Source organism: Mauremys mutica, chromosome 1, assembly GCF_020497125.1.
Source record: "Mauremys mutica isolate MM-2020 ecotype Southern chromosome 1, ASM2049712v1, whole genome shotgun sequence".
NCBI classification, from domain to species: domain Eukaryota; kingdom Metazoa; phylum Chordata; order Testudines; family Geoemydidae; genus Mauremys; species Mauremys mutica.
In genome coordinates this window covers 78,209,811-78,231,378 of record NC_059072.1, presented here as the reverse complement: position 1 = coordinate 78,231,378, position 21,568 = coordinate 78,209,811, and the positions used below count along the sequence as shown (strand labels likewise).

The 21,568-nt window shown below is 41.0% G+C and overlaps 1 protein-coding gene across 1 annotated transcript in view; it reads left to right on the top strand.

Annotated features, from left to right (window-relative positions):
* Positions 1-524: 524 nt before the first annotated feature.
* The window catches only part of MGAT4C (MGAT4 family member C), a 340,955-nt gene continuing 319,911 nt past the window's right edge, over positions 525-21,568 (top strand). Inside the window, exon 1 of the mRNA XM_045010744.1 lies at positions 525-645. The gene's annotated coding sequence lies outside the window, so the exon portion shown is untranslated. The remainder of the gene's footprint in view (positions 646-21,568) is intronic.

Sequence of the window (21,568 nt, the reverse complement as noted above, 5' to 3'; positions counted from 1 at the left end):
AATGAACAGAACAGGTAATCATCAAGTGATCTGTTGCCCATTCTCAGCTTCTGGCAAACAGAGGCTAGGGACACCATCCCTGCCCATCCTGGCTAATAACCATTGATGGACCTATCCGCCATGAATGTATCTAGTTCTTTTTGAAGGCTGTTATAGTCTTGGTCTTCACAACATCCGCTGGCAAGGAGTTCCACAGGTTAACACAGATATTCTGATGTGGGGCTCCCTTAGTCTCTCATATTGAAACTGTTGCACACTGGATAAACTCTTGAAGTGTCAACTGAGACAGAGAGAGAGAGCTTGAGAATGATGCTGTAGCCTGCTGATTAGAGCACTTACCCAGCATGTGGGACATCCATGGTCCAGGCCATGAATTTTTCATTATTTATCCAAAATGCAATAACTTCAACAGGAGAGACTGAGAGAGCCCCACAACAGACTAGCCTGTATTCTAATGGTTAGAACACTCAGCTGTGAGGTAGCAGATCCATGTTCTAATCCTTTCTCCCCCATAGGCAGAGGATGGGGACTTGAACTGGTGAATCCAACATCCCAGGGGAGTGCCCTAACTGCTGGGCTAAAAGTTATGAAGGAAGTTCTCCTTTCCCCCACCCCAGTGGTGCTATTTTGGATATTTCTTGAGGGGTGAGAGAACACATTTTTCAGATCTGAATTTAAATATATAATAAAAAACAACTTAGGCTGCCTCCACCAGGACCTGGGGAGACCCCCAGATCAGCAGGGAGGCAGTAACTGGTACAGACATCCCTGCTGTGAGTATCTGTGGGTAGAAGTAGGAGTAAACCCCAGGGAAGGGGTTGTTAATGCGCTGCCAAGCCCAGATGAGGTCTGGAATGTTCTGAGGTCACCTCAATGTCACTGCTCAGTCCCCAGTATGCACCTGACGGTATGGGGAGAGGGGTCCCTATGCTGTTACCTGCATGGATGGAGGTGCTGCGGGTGTTTGAGGTAGGACTACACAGCCCCCTTGCTGCTGCCTGGGTGGGGGGAAGGAAGGAGAAAGAAAGAGACAGAGATGCTGGGTCCCTCCCATTCAATAGCATTTGCAGACTCAGATATGGGTGGGCTTGGATGCTAATTTGTGGGCTCTGGCTATGCCTCTGCTTTAAGTGAAAAAAATCTGGGAAAGGGCATTCTTCCCAATCCCCCAAAATTGGCACTCCTGTCGCCCCCACACACATTGTTTTGTGTGAACTTACCTGAGGGACCTGGTCCAGAAGGTGTACTCAGAGGCTGCCTACCAGATTGGGACCTGCATGCACATAAAGCAGTCAATTGTCCATTTTCCCCTGGCTTGTGAATTGCTCTGGGGCTTAGGTGGGAGATAGGTATCTAAATGCCTAGAGGGAGGCAGCAGTTCATATGCTCAGAGGCAGAAACATAGGCACCTGGGGAAAGGGAACTTTTACTGCAAAAGTTTAGATGGCAAGTCAGTTTAGGCAGCAAGTCAGTTTAGGCACCTACTGCAAGACTTTTGTGCATCACAATAGCTCTGAAACTGGGACTTAGGTGACCTAAAACATGGATGCAGGTACCTAACTCCTTTTGTGCATCCAGGCCTGCATGACTTGCCTGAGGGTGTGCCAGAGATCTAAGATGGAGGAGGAAATTGAACCTGCATTTCATAAGTCCCATCGCACCCCAAGCCAATTCTGCTGCTTTGCCCGGCTTTAATCCACTAGGCCATCCTGAGCTGTAGATAACCTCCTCTCCACTTAAAATTCAGCAAGGAAAATATGTCCACCTACCCAAATTCCTACCCACTTACATTTGACAAAAGTATGTTGCATACTAATGCAAGTGATGGTTGCTGCTTTCCTATATAACAAAACATCTAATTACCATCATTACCTTTTTGAAGGGTATTCAAATGAAAAATAAATGAAGTGCTTTTATTAAGGAAATAAGATTTGCTGAAAACTCACAGCAGTGTGAAGTTTTTTATCAGCAAGAGTTGGCTTTGCTAAGGATAATAAATACAAAATTTCAAGACAGCAATTGTCCCTTTATCTTGCAGTCTGATGGGGCTTTACAACTGACTGCATTTTTAGTAGTGGATGAGTAGGGGCACACCAGTGACAATGGGTCCCATCATTGTACGTGCAGGCAAGGCTGGCAACTGGTACACTCTATAAAAGGGTCAAGCGTGTGCTATCCCTAGAATATCAGTGCAGAAGAGGAAGCAAAGTCATGCTACAAGCTGACCCAATCACTCATCTTTTGGGGTATTCATGTTTGCTGTCAGTTCTGTGACTGCTCTTTTCCCTTCCTTCTGTGATAAGGAGGCTCAAAATGTAGGTGGATTCATGCTGCCTCATGAGCCACTTTCTTTCTCCTCATGTTGTGCACTCCCATAAAATAGTCCAGGTTATGTCCCAATAATCTTTTAAAATACCTCAAAGGAAAACCAGAGTGTTCTATAAAAATATCAGCTCTCCATCAATGTAGTTGAGATAGACCATAGAGAAGAGCCTAGGGTTCTTCTTTGAGTAGTGTCCCTGTGGGTGCTCCACATCAAGATGTGCATGTGCCTGTGCACTCTTGATCTCGGATTTTTGTCAGAAATGTTCACTTATCCATGACTGCACCCCAGACACCCTGGTGCTCCAATATCAGGGTATGTGGAGCAGTTGGACCCGCCACCACTCCATTTCTTTTTCAACAGCCTGCAGCTTGTGACACAGTGCTGCACTGTCCATTAGATAGCTATGCAGCTTGCTATATCTCTGGCTTAATATTTTCTTTCCTTTTCTTGTTATTTTCTTTATTTTTTGTTTTTTATAACTTTTTTTGCTTTTGGGGGGCATAAAACCCTGCCAGACCTGCCACAATTCTTTCCTACACTGTGATGGACAATCAAGCTGCCTTTGCTGCTTGGGAGAGTCTTGTGGCCCCTCCAAATGTAAGATCTGTTCACATTTTAAGAGCAGATTTAACAAACTTAGGGAGGACATGCTAAAACTCCTGTTGATGGAGCGCTCTTTGAGATTCATGGGATCCAACTCCCGCCATGTACGTTGGATCTTCAGAGGGCCCTAGTGACCATCATACTGTGATGGCAAGCAAAGAGCTGGGGCCCTTCAAAGCCATCAAGACCCTCAAAGAAGAAAAGACTCCCTTCTCCAGAAGGGGAAAGTCACCCTCTCAGCTTCGGTCTCAGGAGACCTTATGTTCCATTATGGGTACCCTTGATGCTCCAATACTCTCCATTAACAAGACAATGGCACTGGATAAGAAGATGGTGCCATGTACTGAGAAGTCATCTGGTAAACCACCTAGAGTGGTACTGGACATTTTGCTTCCAAAACACAAGGACTCCAAGCCAAACGTGATCACACTTTGATACCATCTACAACATCATATGACATACTGAATCCCAAGGTTTCCTACCTGGAGTCCCTGATACCTTCCACTCTTTTATCCCATGAGGATCTTTGAATCCCAGAAGAGCCTGAATCACCACTGCATATCACTTGCCCATGAATGATGGTCTGCTGCCCCAGCATGTTCTGTGTGGCAAACTCCACCTACTATACCATCTGTGTGTAAATGGCCTGACAAAAAAATACTACATCCCACCCAAAGGCTCAGAACACTTTTTTCTCCCACCCTACAGCCAATGCCCTTGTTGTAGAGTCACTTAACAAACAAACACTTGTTCAGCTCAATACCATCTGCCAAAGCATTAAAAAGACTGAACCTTCTGGGCTGCAAGAGTTACTCCTTGGACTTGCTGCAGTTCAGAGTAGCCTATTACTAAGCCCGAATAGCAAAATATGAGTTTACAAAGTTTTCATGTTTTATTGAACACCTGCTACAGGGTCAGAGAAACAATTTCAAGCCCTCATAACAGAATTCCAGACAATCACCAAGGCATCTCTCCAGGCCTCAGTCGATGCTGCCAGTACAGCTGCATGCTCCATAGTTACAGTAGTAGTCATGTACTGATCTTCTTGGCTGCAATCCTCCAGTCTTCCCCAGTAGGTACAAAACAATGTGTAGGACTTCCCTTTGAGGGGACCAACTTGTTTAGTGATGCCACGGATGGACCTTTAATTCTCATAAAGACTCCCCATTGACACTATGATCTCTGGGCAGCTATATACCTATTGCAAAGAGAAAGTATAGTAGATTCCAGATGGCTCAGTGTTATCACCCAGTCCACTACCTACAAGAACAGCCAAGCCCCCAGGATACAGAACAGGTACACTAAGAAAGGACCATCCTCTACAGAGACCTTCCAGTTGGTGGCATGCTCATTGATCGCAGGTCATGAACTCCCTCCTGCTCTGAATCCGGTGCTGCACCTGTCCCCCTCTATCCTTATGGGGATTGTAGCTCTCATTTCCTGCCTTCCTTGGAGCTCATCACCTTGGAAAGGTGGATCCTGGAAGTGATTTACATAAGTTATTCCATCCAGTTCACTTTCTCCTTTCTACCCCCCACCCCTCCTCATCCCTCTTCAGGGATCCCTCTCACAAGAGTATTTTGAGGTAGGCGGTACAATTCCTTCTAACACTGGGGGCCATAAAACCTGTTCCACCAACTTTGTTGAAAAAGGGTTCTATTCCTTGTAGTTCCTGGTCCAAAAGAAAAATGAAAGTGGAGACCAATTTTATTCCCTGGGACACTGAACCCTTTGTCCACTCTCTGTGGGTCAGAATGGTAACCCTAGCAGTGATAATTCCTTCTCAGGAAATTGGTTTGCAGAGACATTTCCTATGTTTTGCAGTGGGCAGAGACCACTACCAGTATTGCATCCTTCCCTTTGTCCTCTTCACTGCCCCACGGATCTTTACCAAAGTCCTCTCAGCCACCGCAGTTCATCTTTGCAAGATGAAATTAATGGTTTTCCCTACCTGGATGATTGGCTTCTGAAGGGTTGCTCATTTCTGGAGGTACAAACAGCAACCAACACAGACCTATCTCTGTTCCACTTATTGGGCCTCCACATCAATGTGGAAGATTTTTCTCTCACACCCTGTAATAGGAGGGCTGGGCAGTTTAGTGGTTGGAACACATGGCTTCCGGCCCCTTGCTTCCCTGGTCAAGGTGCCTAAGTCTTTAAGGCAATTGGGTAGGAGGACCTAGCCTCTCACACTCTACCTGATCCCAGCCCAGGGCCCTGTGTGAGTCAACCCCTGAACAGGAGATCTTCCAGCAGGGAGTTTGTCGGCCTGGGCTACTTCCTACCACTGTCCCTTCCATTTGAGGTATGGCTCCTATAATCCAAGTTGCTGTGGTGGCTTGTCTCTAGTAGCACCCCCTCATTAACCTTGGGTGACATCCTGCTGTGGTCCTAGGTTCCTCCGGGCACGGCAGCCGTAAATATGGTGGGGCCAAAACCTCGCAAGATATCTGTGCTTCAGTCACCTAGCAATATCTTAGGCTGGATGCTCCTAAGTCTCTTCCACAGTCTCCTTTAACCAGGGAGACTGTACTTCCTGGTAGCTGCCTTGACTGGCTGACTAATGACTCTTCCCATCAGATAGAGTGGCAGCCTCACCACCAGTAAGCCCTGAACTGAGCCAGGCTCTCTCCTTTTCTTCCCTCTCCAGGCCTGGTATTGGCTTAAGGTATAACAGGGAAGGGGCCAGCTGGACTCAGAGGCTCTTTTTAATTCTTTCTGTGCTGGTGGGTGGTTTATCTGCTTCATTGCACACCCACTCAATGAATAGACTTTGTTGTGACCACTCTGGGATTCACTACCACCAGTGCATACTTGCCCCTAGGACAGATTTGCCACTCTGTCCAGCTTTGTTTCAACAATACAGCAGAGCCCACAAACCACAACAAAGGCTTGCCTGCAACTTCTGTGCCATACGGCAGCCTGTACGTTTGTGACAACCTTAGCAAGACCACAGTTTTGGTATCTTCTGACCTGGTTGACAACCATCTATGCCCCCCAAAATCACAGTCTATCCAAGTGGGTATCTGTACCTCAGATGGCTCTTGGTTCTCTGAAGTGGTGGAAAGATCTACAAAAGGTGTGTGTGGGGGTGTTCCATTCTTGCCTTCTTCTCCCACAAGTATCATTACTACAGACACCTCCTTGATAGGCTAGAGTGCACCCTTCCAAAATCCTACAGCTCAGGGCAAATGGAACCTTCAGGAGTGGATCCTCCATATCAATGTATTAGAGCTCAGAGAAGTTTGTTATGCTTGCCAGTGATGCCTGACCCATACCAGGGACCACCCAATGAGAATAATGCTGGACAACAGAAAAGCAATTTATTATATCAGTTGTCAAGGAGGATCAAGATCCCAGTGCTTAGGTGCAGAATCCATAAAACTATGGATCTGGTGCATGTTATACTGCATAGAGATCTCAGTGCTTTATCTTCCAGGACTACAGAACACAGCAGTGGACACCCTCATCAGACATCTGAGCATTAATCACAAGTGGGAGATGAACAAGGTGTATGAAGTATCAGAGGGGTAGCCGTGTTAGTCTGGTTCTGTAGAAGCAGCAAAGAATCCTGTGGCACCTTATAGACTAACAGATGTTTTTGCAGCATGAGCTTTCGTGCAAAAACATCTGTTAGTCTATAAGGTGCCAAAGGTGTATGAAAAGAGAGATGGCTTACCTAGAGTCATCCACAGATAGATCTCTTTGCGACACCATCTTGTGAAGTGCAGACAGTCCTGCTCAAGAGGAGGGCACAGTCACTATTCAAAGGGAGATGTCCTAGTCATTCCTTGGCCTCGCATATTGCTATATGCTTATCCCCCAACCCCCTTACTGCTCAAAGTCCTGGAGAATAGAAACAAACACTTTGGACTTTGATGGTTGGGAAGTGGCAGTGGGTCTGCCCCCTCCCTATATGCCTTTGTACCAGAGCACCAGAGTGTCTGAGGCACAGCACTGCTGACAAAAAATCTCCAATGAAGAATGCACAGACATGCTCACATTAAGGTATGTGTCCCTGTGGGTGCTCCACAACAGGAAGAACTCCAGTTATTGTACAACACAAGTAATGCCTCCTGCACTTCAACCAGCATCCTTCAAGGTAAAACTACCACCCGGCTTCTCTCAATGAGATAGTTATCTCTTTTGAGACATCTCATTGTTAAGAAGCCTTTTTTTCAGTTGTAGACTGGGCCTTAGTGTCACATAGGATTTTACTGCTTATTACTCCAGTGTACTGTGTTGTCTACAATACTATGAGTTTATTTCCCTTTTATTTTTTCTCCTTTAAAAGCACACACCAAGAAACTAATTGCAAAAAAGCATTAATGCGAGACTAAAGTATCAAGAAGATGAAGAAAATGCTTTGTTTTTGTACAGCAAAGTTGGAAGTAGAAGGCAAAAAGGGATGAGGGGATGAAAGAAAAATGCATGATGGAAGATAGCCAGAAGACTTAGTACTGTGTAGTGTGTTTTGTTTCATTAGCTTGTGGGCTAGCTGTGGTATTCACTACAATTCTTTTGTCTATTACTCTTTCTTCATTTCTTTTCAATTGACAAACAAAGACTATTGAATTTGAGGGAACAACAGAAACAACTAGGGTTGGTACGAGGGGCTATGGAAGAAGGTGCAAAGGTTAGATGAGATAAAGTAGCAAAGAGGGTTAGGTGAAAGCTTGGGAGGTGAAAGAGGAGGGGAGAAACAGAAAAGATAGAGTTGTAGGCACGAACATGTTTGTGTAGAGCCTTACATTTGAGAACAAAAAGATTGACTATAAAGTGGAATAAATCTGACCCCTGGACATCCAATAGACATTACCTGGTTAGTAGCATATGCTAGTGCTAGAGAAAAATGTGTAAGCTTCTACGTTCTCAAATAAGTTACCTAATGCTGAATGCCAGGAGTTGCATACATATTGCAACATGATAAATCAATACTAGGAAATATAAGAAATCAGAAAAAAGAAAACATTAATTATTGAGAGGACATAAAAAGAGAACATAAAGACAAAAATGCTAACTACTTGCGCTGAAAGAGACAGATGGGATTAGCCCATGAACTCCAAATAAATCTAGTTGCCTTTGATACCTTTTTGTTGACCTTCATTCTCTGAGGTGAAAGTCAAAAGGGAAGATGTGTAATCAGGGATGCAGTACAAAAGGCCTTTCTGTCTGTAACAATGTACACAATGCTACCAAAATGTACTTTCAGAGAATGCTGAAGAGTGGGAAATGCAGGTAAATAATACCAATTTCTACCCGATCTGGCCACAGCCAATCTCTCTGGGCTTAGTGCAGCAAAACAATTTTACCTAATACCTGTGCACTGTCCTATCATGGAGATACCCTTTAACGATTATATCACTAGGTGATATTTGTATAATTGTATTTCACTCTGGGGTCTCTTTGTTCTATGGCACATGTATCTAAGGGCAAAAGTTTGCTCTGAATTGCACCTGTTCATCGGTAGAAGTGAAGGTAGTCTTTGGCTTGATGACTCAAGTGTTTGAGCACCACACAGTCTTTAATGTATTTCACCTCACAGCAGCCCTGTGAGGGAGGGAAGTACTAGTCATCTTGTGTGTGTGTGTGTTTTACTTTTACTGCCGCACCATCTTTTTTCTATTTCATTCTCCTTCCATGAATTATTGTTTTTCATAATTAGATGATTTTCCCTAAAAGTTGTTTTATTTTCAAATTATATTAATTTTTTAAACAATTTGATGCCACGTTGTAGCATTAGGACACACTCCAGGGTGTTTTTACTGATGCATTAATAAACACCTCAGGAGTTTAAAGCACTCAACCTCTAGACTTGTGCTCCACAGAGTACCCAAAGCATGTATTAATGGAACAATAAAATAAACCCTGGTGTATCTTAATGCCATATTAGAAATGTTGAACTTATGTGGGATGAGGCCAAAAGAAAGTAGAAGTATCAGATGGTGCATGTGCACACAGTTCAATCTATCCATTTATATTTAAATCTAAATGTACTCTCTATTTCTGAATAGCATGACCAGATAGCAAGTGTGAAACATCGGGAGAGGAGGTTGGGGGTAATAGGTGCCTAAATAAAACAAATCCCCAAATATTGGGACAGTCCCAATAAAAGGTCTGAATGTCCAGGAAGCTTTGGATTCAAGATGGTCTCCCCACCCTCTGCCTTTTTTTTTCTGATGTGGGAAGAGACATGAAAAGATACAAATACAGGATTAATAATTGTCTTTACTCCTTTAATTTGCAATATGCATGTGTCCTACAGAATAATGTTTTGAACAGAGAAAGACATTAAATACAAAAGCAGCACAGGTAGGACTCATTTTATCCTTAATTGCAGCAGCAACTTTCTAAACCACCTCAGCCACTGGTTTTTTTTTTTCAGCTGTTCAGCTGAAATCCTGTAAGTGCCACTTTTAGTCCCCTCACAAAAAAACTATTTATTTACACTCCCCGCACTAAGAACTCTCTTGACTCTATTTTCTAAGCTCAGCCATTTTTCCTCCTGTATGTAGATAATTTAATGCCTGCTGGCTTGTCTTAGGTACGTACATGGCTCCATTACTGAAATATCTGTGTACTTCATAATCTTTAATGTATTTATCCTCACAACATCCCAGTGAGATAGAAAAGTGCTATTATCCCAATTTTACACATGGGAAACAGAGAGAGAGAGAGAGGCTAAAAGACTTGCCCAAGGTCACACAAGTAGCCTGTGTTAGAACTGGGAATTGAACCCTTATCTGTGTCATCTAAGCGAGCAGCTTAATCACCACTTTATCCTTTCTCTCTGTCTATAGATGCCTTGCTACACACAAGGAAATCCACTTAGTGTTCATGTGGTCAGCAACATTCTCTCTCAAACATAATGCTATTTTAACAATCTTATGTGCTTGTGAGATGATTTAGCTTGTTTATAATCATTTGCAACTGAATTCAAGGTTTTCTTTGTTGGGGGAATCTCCTCTGCTGTTTAATAGGACTTCTTGTATTAAATGTTAGACGTTCCAGTATATCATTTATTTAAGACCTGATTCTGCCACCCATTTAGAGTAGAGTATCTCAATGATATCAGTAGAAGTACTCTGTGTGCGTAAATCTAGCAGAATTGGCTCCGTATATTTTTCAACATTGTATAATCCCTTCCATTTCTGATGTTCATATGCTTTGGCCACAATTGGCTTCTTTTTAATTAATTCCGTGTTACTAAATAAAAAGTATTAGCAGCAAAGTGAAGCAGGCTATAGGAAATGCTTTTTAATCCTTAGGAAATGCATTTCAAAATATTTGGAGCTTCCTCCTCTCTTTTTCTTGTGCCCCTTTGTGAATCTTTGGGCCTTGGCAGGCAGAGAGATGGAAGTAAAGTATAGCACTGATTCTGCATCAAGCATTTCTGCCAACACTTTATTATTTTTAAAAAACTGGAATCTTTTCAGGCTGTGGCTGCACTACTGTGTTTCAAAGCTTCTAATACATATTTTTTATAGTACTGGTTTAAAACTAGCAGACAGAAACATTGTCCAGCATGCTGTAATTAACACATAATCCATTCCTTAGCTACTGGTGCACACACAATCTCCTTAGTGATATTAAATATGTTGTTGTTCATGCTCCAAAAAGCATATTTATTGTCATAGGCCTGTTTTTTTTTTGTTTTTTTTTCAGTTGCTGAGCAGCCAAAAATCCTTCTGCTGTATTGGACAGCTGAGGCTGCTCAGCCTCTCTTAAGATCAGGCCTTCTATAAGTAGATGTTTGGTAGGTAGAGCAGGGGGACTTATATTTCCCATAAACTCCCATAAAAGGAGTAAAGACTGTCGATATTACTAGTAAGAAATAGAGGCAATGGCACTGGGTCTCAGACAATCAGAATTCAATTTCTAACTTTACCATGATTTCCAGTGTGATTTCTCCATCCTTCAGTTCCTGTCTATACACTAGGGATATTAATATTTCATGCAATTGTGGTAAGGACAAATTCATTAACGCTTGTGAAGTGCTCTGGTACTACAGTGGTGGGGCTATACAATTACCTATCTAGATGGGGCAGGCCTGAGCTACCTGCTTTAACTCCATGGCTTTGCTTCTGCAGGCTACTAAGGTATGTGGCAATGATGTTTCTGTTGACCATAGATTTTTAAGGGTATTGGTGGTGGTGTAGCAAAGGGCTATTATGGGGTTTGCTTTAAAAGGTAACAGAGTTTTGCCATGCCAAAGAACTATTATAACATTATAATAATAAAGGGACAAGAATGATAAAGGAGAATGGTAATGTGGCCCAGTGGAAGCAAATGATATGAAACATTTCCTGAAGTTTGCTATGAAGTTCCTGGCAACCTTACTTGAGCTCATTGGCTTTAATTTATTTTTCTAGTTCCTTCCAAACAATATTTTCAGCGGTCACCTATATGTGATTTTTTTTTGCATTTATAAAACATTTTTCATTGGAAACCATTTTACAACTGTAAATTCTATATGGTTTTGGGGTCATGTAGGAGGAAATTAGATAGGCAGAGTGTTATTAGCCAAACTGTAATTTCTTCAGGACACCAAGGGAAACATCATATCTCTCACTATTGAAAAAATGGAAAATGTGTCACTGGATCCTATACAATAGCTGTATTTGATAAAAGAATGTGGGTATGTTTGTGTGGTTGAGTGGACATGTTTGGCCTAATCAGGGCCTTTAATGTAGTATTATTCACTAAGGAGTCTCAGGTTTCAAAGACTATAGTATGCATAATCTTCTAGGAATGGGAGATGTGGAGCAGATGGTGCAGACAACCTACCAACTGAACCTTTTGTGAATACATGTCAAGTCTAGAGACTATGGTACTTGAAGGTCTTTGATGTCACTATTTCACATGAATCAAAGTGAGTCTCTTAATGTCTCAGTTTCACCAACTAATAAGTTCTTAACTCACCATGCCCTTTTATAGGAATTTACAGAGAGTTGTGAGGAAAAAAGGGAGGGGAGGGCTTAGTAGCCCGACTTTGTTCTCATTTTAGCATTCAGCAACAGCATGTATATATTGTTCTTTGTGACATTTCTTTGATGGTTGCTACCCTAGTGACATTGAACTGAGCAACAGCAAAGGGGACAAAATACCCCATATTATTCTGGTTTGTCAAAGCGAGCAAGTATTTTAAATTCTCATGATATTTATTCCTCTAAACATTTTTATGCTTTTAAAAATAAAAAAATAAATAAAAAATGACTGTTTGTGAGCTAAGGAACAGGAACAGTTCATTACATTGTTCTAGAAACATCATGAACAAGAGAAGTGTTTATTTTAAATTATTCTGTATTAGTCACGTTCTTTTTGGTTACATTTGAAATATTTATATTTGTAAGATTTCCTTCTGTATAATTCTGATTAAAAATCACCAAAATATCTTTGTCAAGAAAAATCTCTGGGGAAGCAAATGGCAATTTGCTTTTTAAACCTCAAACAGGCATAAAACTATGACACCCTTCTCAATGCATGTAATATAGAGAGAATTAACTGATAAAGTGGGAGAAGTTTCTAGGTTGCTCAGCCTGCAGTCCTTTTAAAGGGCTGTTCTTTAAAAGTATAACTGAGAGAACATCGGTCCTTCCATTCTTTAGAGGAAGCTTATGTGTGGTATCAGCCCAAGGATAAGGCATAAACTCTTCTGAAGTCAGTGGAGTTACTTGTGGTCTATCCTCTTTAGAGTCACCAGCTTGGGGCCAGCCAGTTCTGTATTTTAATCAGAGGCAGCTGAGGAAAAGACATGTGATCCTTATAAAGAGTAAGAATCTCAGTAAGGTAGGGAGAACAGGAGTAGCAAGGAGTCCCTTGGGAGGGGAGGCAGTAAGAATATGCTGCAGAGAAAGGGGCCTGCAGGGAGCAAACCCTGGGAGACAGTGCTCACATAAAAGCACTGTGCAGAGCCCAGGAATAACACATGGATTTAGAACCGATGTATGCAAGTTCAGAGTCAGATCCCAGTTGAGCTTTTAAAAAAGTTAGAGGAAATCTGGCCATCTAGAATTTAACTAAGTTAAGTCCATTTATTCATGTCTGAATAGTAGCGACATCTTTTGCTGTTTGTCCCCTACTACTATGACCTACCACATTCCTTCCATGAAAGCTTTTTCAAGTTTATTTCCATTTCTATGTCTGTCACCAAGTACATAAGTTTGCACTTGTTGATTTCTGACAGCAGAGTCCCCTTCACTCCTATAATATTTCTAATATAAGTGTTCATCTTCTTTTCCCTCATCTTCTTAATCTTCATCACTACATCATCTCATAGGCATCAATATTCTTCTTGTCAGCATTAGTTTCCTGGGATTAACATCCATAAATCACCATGGAAATAATTACATTTTAGACCAGTTGAAACTTTATACCTTTTGAGATACCTTTGTACACACTCTACTTTTTATCTAAAATTTACATATTAATTAATCCAGCATTTTCCCAAGGGTTAGATGTTCTCTCTAAGGAAATGTAAAAGACTAATTAGGACAGACGTCTCAACAGTTCGCTGGAGACTCAGGTTTCATTTAATAAATAAAAGTAAGTTTCTAGAGTTTATGATTGTGAAAAAAATTCTTGAAAATATGAACGAATAGTTACTGAAACAGCAACATCTGCAGAGAGTCTGAAACTTTAGTTCTAAGGTATTAACTGCCTCATTTCTTTCAAAATGCCACCCACTGCATCAACGGGTGGGAGAACTTGATGGGACAAGTGGTGAAAGAGGAAGGGTCCCAGCAGTAAGGGAGGGAGACGGAAAGGATTTTTTTTTTCTCCAGGGAGACCAGGGAGATTTTTATCTTCCTCACAGCACCTTCAAGCCACAGTGGGATAAGTACTGGGTTAAGATTTTGATGTTGGGCCTTGGGGTCATGTGATAGGGTGAGACCATGTGGCCTTTGTGGGCCTAGGTCCTCACCCCGCTACACATGTTACCCAGGGTTATCTGAACCTATATTCACACCACCACAGGAATAGGCACATGATCCAATTACCAGCACAAGCAGCGCACAGGAGTGCATTATCTCCAATATCTTCCAACATCCATGCTGTTAGTAATGTGGAAATGCATAACAAAGCTTTTTCCCTCCTATATAAACAACTGAACTTACTTAGACTTGTCAGAATCCAAGTCATTTCTCACCAAGCTGGGGACTCAGGCTTTTAACTGTGCTTCAAGCACTCACCTGGGATTCAGCAAATTTATCAGTTCTGAATTGTTTAGGGTGGGGGATAAGTGGAACCTGACTCTACCAATAAATTTTATCCGAACACCCTTCCTCGAAGTTTCATATAAACTGTGAATCTCCTCCACCCAACGGTGTTCAAATGTGCCACTATCAGGTGATGTTTCCCTTCATGCTTAGACATCTTTAATAAAAGTGCTAGCTTGGGCAATTCATCAGTCTTTTCCGTTGGTTTGTACCTCAGGAGTATTCTCCAAATTTCCACCTGCCAGTGATCAGAAGTTCTTTTGCCTGTCTCCCTTGTCCTTCCCTTTTCCCGTTTCCCCTTGGCTTTCCCTCAGAGTTTTGTCTGGGAAGGTTATTACAGCGACCTTATCAACTTTTTTCTTGAGGAGGTAAATATCAATCTGCACCCCCTAGGCTTTTCTGGCCCTATTCCCTGTCTTCTAACCTAGCTACTTCTGAGTCAGTACCCTCCAATGACATGTGAATCATGGGGAGAAACCCTTGGATCAAGGCCTATTTAAATGCAGCTGTCTTATACTCAAGTTACCTGCCATAGTCAACCCAGAGTGTTTAAATGGTAGCTTCTTTCTAGACACATAGCTTTATGGTCGCTCCCCCTCCTGTTGCTTCTCTTGGTGGTATATCACTGTCAAGGTTCCTTCCCCACTTTGAACTTTAGGGTAGAGATGTGGGGGACCTGCATGAGAAGCTCTAAGCTCAATTACCATCTTAGATCTGGTCTGGTTGCCACCATTCACAAGCACTCCCTTCCTTGGGTAGCCTTGAGAAACTTCACCAATTTCCTGGTGAACACAGATCCAAACCCCTTGGATCTTAAAACAAGGAGAAATTAACCATCCCCCTTCCTTTCTCCCACCAACTCCTGGTGGATCCAGATCCAACCCACTTGGATCTAAAAAACAAGGAAAAATCAATCAGGTATTAAGAAAAAAGGCTTTTAATTAAAGAAAAGAAAGGTAAAAGAAAACCCTCTGGGAGAGATTAGCATACCAGCTACTCTCACAGACAACAGATTCAAAACACAGAGGATGTTCCCCTGGGCAAAAACCAATGAAAATACCCAAATATCCAATTTGATTCTACTTCTAATTGCACAAGACAGGTTACAAAGAAATAAACATAAACCTATTTATTCCTTTCTAAAACTTACTACTCTGATAAGAGGCTGGTTCCTTGATCATCTTCACTTCAGCTGAAACTGAAAACTAACAAAGGAAACTTCCCTCCTTCCTTTTGAAACATCTTGTTCCCCCATTGGTTCCTCTGGTCAGGTGTCAGCTAGGCTAGGTGAACTTCTTAACCCTTTACAGGTAAAAGAGGCATTAACCCTTAACTATCTGTTTATGACAATCACTATAGGGCTTTTTCCCGGGAAAAGGGCCTTTATCGTCTCCCCCTGAAAGCTAATATGCCTTTGGGCATCATCATCTTCAGGAGGGGTCCCTACTTGCATATTATAGAGGAGCCTTGCAAAACCCTCAGGGATCATATGTTCCCTGATCAAAGCTGCTACATCTGCAGTGATGAGACTGGGGATTCCAGCTATCCTTGTCAGCCACCCCTAGGCTGTGCTCCAGTTTAGTGGGCCAACCTGATCAGAAGAGAAGGGCCCGTTCTCTACCCTCTCCTCTATTTTCCCGTCAAACCCCCCCCCCCACCACCACCACCACCACCACCACCACCCAGGTCCAGTCTTCCTCACCATGGTGTTTATTATGGGGACTATGGACAGGGGCTTCTTTCTCATTACGTGCTGTCCTCGCTTCCAGCTTATGGTGGCTAAGTGCACAAGAAGCCTGCAGGTTATGTCAAGTCCAGTTCTCTTGTAACACACCCTCTGACCCCTCACAGGGGGAAGAGTGATAGGACATAAAACTAAGTCCTGGGGGTAGGGTGAGGAGAGCCTATTCTGCAGAGTAGTTTATTTGGTAAGGAGCCCTGTAACCCCCGTATTGGAACCAATTAAATGGCTGGTATAGCAGAGTATGGGTAATGGGTGGGTTGCACCCATCCCCTGTGTTAAAGTTTAATAAAAGTTGCAGCCTACCACTTAATTCCATGCATGTATCTGTCCTCATTTTGCTGCTGTGTCCACAACAAGGATGGCTCAGATGACAATGGTGATACTTTAAATATCCATATTAACTATATTGTTGCTCAAGTCATGTAGAAAAGAAGAGAAAGTATCATCTATGAAGATCTACACAATCTTTAGTGGCTGTTCGTTTTAGGCCTTTAACAACACATTAAATAGTTGAAGGGGGTGAGATTTTCATTTTTCTGAATGGGGGCTCAGTTTTCAAATGTTGGGACGTTTACTCATCTAGATGAATGGTTAATTTTTATTTGGAGAAATTAACTTCTGAACATTTACTTTAGCTTTAAATGTTGACATTTGTTCTAGGCCTCTTACTGGTTTTAAAAAATGAAAACACATGAAAATTATGGTAAGTAGCAGAAACTTGGTAAGCAGCACATATCTTTAAACTGCTAAAATAGGTGTGTTTTTGTTTTTTTAAGAGGTGGCTGGGAATTTTTTGACAATGTTTTTTCTCTGAAAAATATTGATTAGTTGAAACTTTTTGCAAAAATGTATTGGTTTTGACAAATCTTTCAGTGAGAAGGTTTATTGTGTCTAGTATGGAATTTCTGCTCAAAAGGACGGGCAAGAGAGACCCATCCCAAAGTAGTCACTAGTAATGGCACTCATGTGGGATGAGGAAGATCCACTTTCAAGTCCCTGCACTGTCTGATTTGGAGCAGGGACTTAAATCTGGGTTTCCTACATTTCATGTGAGTGCCCTCACTAATGTGCTGTAACATCATTCTCTCTGACCCAGTTACTATTTAATTATTCAGACAAAGTGGAACAGCTCCAACAGGAGAGACTGCGAAAAAGAAAGACTGACTAGATAGCCTGGCAGTCAGGGCACTCCCCTGGGATATGGGAGACCCAACCTCAAGTCCCTGCTTTGAAGTGGGCACTAAAGTAACAGCTGAAACCGCAAAAACTGTTGTGAAATGGACGTGTGTTCTCTGGGTAGCCCGTGTGTTTTGGTGTATGAGTAGCTGAGCTGACTTCAGTGCGGGTCGGTGATGAACTTTTTAGTTCCTTTAAAATGAGGAACTAAAGTCAGTGAGCTACAATGGGACAGACAGTTATTGACATTTTTATCTGGATCTCTATTGCAGAAGCAACCACAAAAACAGGTAAAAAATGTGCTTGCATTATGAATTTCAGTCACTTGGAGACTGTAGCTTTGCTAACCAAGGAACTCACTTTTATTAATGAACTAAACACTTTTTGGTTTGTCTGTTTGTCAGTAAAATAATTCATTTCTGAAATTTGCCAGTTGCTCCTCCCTACACTGTGGTGATTTTGACATATCAAAATAGTAGTAGATTGACCATGACAAATTCAGTTTTCATGATAGATGTCAGTAATACCTCAGGCAGAAATAGTCTTTTCACTTGGAAATGATTGCTCTCACTGCTTCAGTTGCTTGTCAGTTTTATCTTCTAAGACACAACCTGGGGTTGATAACAGATTCTCTTGTAGTTTTCACTTTCCATATTATTTCTCTATGATCTGGATGATGAATTGTTTCTTCTCCAGTACAGCTGAAGTAAACTATGCTATGTCTGTATTCAGTTCATTTTGAAGTTTAGTCATCTGATTTTGAAACTGGCTGATAGAGCAGTATCTAGTACATAAATGTCAGTATACTTTTCTTATAGAATAGATTTTGTTTACATTTTCAAGATTTCATCAGTTTGCAGCCAGGATGTGTTGCCAACATTGGAATAATTGTTGGGAGCTGGCATCCTGTTAGAAGGTGAGCTGGACTTCTTTTGATTACCTCTGCAGGGGTTGATGAGCTACTGAAAAGCTGAAAGACAAAGGTCATCCTGATTTTAATAGTTTTCTGGCAATCTGCTTTTAGTTTCTCCAGATGTCTATATAAAATGTCACCTGACAGAAATGTGCTTAGAAAAAGCATCTTACTGAACATTTAGGAAGACTCCTACTTTCCTTGAACAGGGCTGGCTAAAAGGGTAATTGTGTGTAATAAGATGAAAAAAAATGTTGAGCACATGCTATTTTTATGCACCCATTCCTGTTAGTTCTAACAGCATCAGGTAGCCACTAGAGCTGTGTGGGACAAAAATTGCATTGTCAGTGATGCAAGATCATGTTTTACTATAGTAGCAGCAGTGCAAATAGAGAGTTTGCATAACTACTTTTATTAAAGTAGTTTGCAGAGTTTGGCATAAAAGTAATTATTTACCAACCGTTGTTACAGCATGATGTGAGATTACTGATATATTGCCCTGTATTTAGCCTAAAAAAAGGACAATGATACCAAGATGTACTAGCTCTTGGTAAATTGACATTATATTGGTGATCCCTATATTACTTATTGTAACCGCTGAACAAAGGGATTATTGTGTTTAGTGACTACAAATCATCTGCACAGAGCATATTAAAAATTCTGGACTGGCTAAGGACATCTACTTCATTCTCAAGCATTTCTATAGACTAACAGACGTATTGGAGCATAAGCTTTCATGGCTGAATACCCACTTCATCAGACGCATGTGGTGGAAATTTCCAGAGGCAGGTATAAATATGCAGGCAAGAATCAGTCTAGCGATAACGAGGATAGTTCAATCAGGGAGGATGAGGCCCTCTTCTAGCAATTGAGGTGTGAACACCAAGGGAAGAGAAACTGCTTTTGTAGGATTAAACAAAGACCGTGAATAGCTAGCCAACTACAAAAAGCAGTTTTTTATTCTTAATCACATTCCTGAAAAGCAGAAAAAGATAGTAAAAAAATATGGTGACTGAAGGATATATAGAGTGCCGTCATATGTTACAGGCCTCTTACGATGCTTCAGACAAACTTCAGATCAGGTAGTAGGGTCAGCAGCTTAAGACATGCAAAATTATAAGGCCAAAAGGGACCATTATGATAATTTAGTTTGACCTCTTGCATACATTGGCCATGGAATTTCACCTGAATTAAGCCCCTAGCTTCCCATAGTAGCACAGAAGAAAAAAAACTTTTATTTAGCTATTTCCTCATACCAAAAGGGAAGGCTGTTTTTTTTTCCATTGTGGATCTCTGAAAACTAGACAGAGTCATCAGAAAGTTCAAGTTTAGTACGTTGACACTGGCTTTCCCTTGAGACTGATTGCATACAATTTAAGAGACCTCAGTGTTGTAGCAATGTCGGTCCCAGGATATTTGAGAATCAAGGTGGGTGAGGTAATATCATGTGCTAACTACTTATGCTAAGCTATCTGTTCAACCTTGTACTTAGCTGTGACACCTTTCTCAGACCTGAGGAAGAACTATCTGTAGCTCGAAAGCTGGTTTCTCCCACCAACAGAAATCCCACCCCCCCAAATTACCTTACCCGCCTTGCATCTTAAATTGAAATATGCCTATCTACATCTGTATTGACATTTAGCTAGTTTCCAGATGATAACAATTGAATCCCCATGCAAAAAAGCAGTTGTCTGTATCCTTTGGCCTTTCTACCACACCAGGTGTATTTACCAAATGCCTGGCATGACTGGCATTCATTACAGACATCAGTGTACACATATCTTCTCACACCTGGCTGGTTGGTTAATTGAGGCTCATTCTCGGCAAACTTCGGAAGAATCAGTTGACATGACATGCAAACTATTTCAGTCACATGGGATAACCACTAGGAAGGAGATTATCCTGGACCCTGTTCTAGTTAGGGGAAACCTAACAGCTTGTTTCTTTCAGTTTTAGTAAATTTTAAATATTATCTTCACCCCCTGAAAAAAGATTACTTTATCTCAATGCAGAGATTCTGCTTAGGCCCAAAGTACAATTCCCTTAATAAAGGACACACATGACCTCCCACAATACCCTCCAGCTCATCAGTGCCAGATTTCATCTGGGTTTATATATGATGAGTGTTTTATGCAGCCCTACTCTGAAATTAATCTTTAATATTTAATGATAAATTGAAAATAACAGTCATGGAATGTAATGATTCACTTGCATTAATATCAGATTAATCATAATGATTTAGTGTTATCACACTGAATACTTAATTGGCTAATAAAGGTTTGTCAAGGATTCTAAAATACTACTGATCCTACAACAAATTACTAGAACGTAGGTATTGTATGCCCTATGACCTTTAATCTGTCCCACAGACTATACTGTAGTGTAGTTTCATTTGTGAAAATTTAACTGTGAACAATGAGATTGTGGATAATTCCAGGGGTTGCACTTTAAGATATTTTTCTGATGCTGTTCTGTGAAAAGTTTTACAACCACTTTCACTATAACACAAATTATTTTTACTTCATTTGTTATTCATTGTAATTTAAATAATGATTTATTCTTCAAATATTCATTTGGATGTAACTAGTAATTCTATAAGAAGTGAATTTTAAGTTAGCATTAATCATTTTCCATTTATTATTTTACTAATAGTTATGCTATCAGCATTGAAGTGTAATGTTGTAAGTGCTATCAGCAGAAAAGTATAATATTATAAGTGCTATCAGTTATGCTTTTTCATTATGTAATTCATTTGGCTTCCTGGTAATCGTACTGCTGTATAAATAGGAAATGCTTCACAGCTGCGCAAAGTTTTAAAAGGGAAACATGGCCTATGCCATTTTTATAGCATTTAGTTATGAAAAGTTACAAATGACTTGTATATAACAGAGACAAAAACACACCTATTTTAATTTACTCAGGGTCACAAACCATTTCCACACAAGCCATCTGATCAACACATGTAAGAATATTTCTGAAGTATTAGAAAGCTGTACTGGTTCCAAATTATTTATTGGTTATAGGACTCAAATGATTATTTCCCTCCCATGCTTTTTGGGATACTATTATGGAGCACACAAAGTGTTTTCTTTTGCTGAATGTACTCTAAGTGCAAGTGAATTTAGTGCTAATTAATGTGAGGTACTGAGTTGATAGCATGAATCATGAGTAACTTCACCAAAGTCAAGAGGAGAATCAGACCAAAGGTCTATAGTTGGTCTCAGAAAACTCTGTGCAGCAGGGCAAGCTTTTATCTGTTTTCCTGACAATGTGTCTTACCACCACCTGAAGAGGGAACCAATCTATGCATATGAATGAATAGTACAGTTTGCCTGCACATTCAGGCCTTGATTGTCCTACTACAATGGCCAACAAAGGTGACTGTTGTTAATGGATTTGTGATGTGGGCAATGGTTCAGTAATAAAAAGTAATATTTTCAAAAGTGCCTAAATCATTTAAACTCAATGGGATTTATGCTTCTAAGTGATTTAGATGCTTTTGAAAATAGGATTTTGCCTAAGTGACTTCAGAAACTCTTTTGAAAATGTACAGCATCCCAACTCATATCAGATAGCTAGAAATTTCT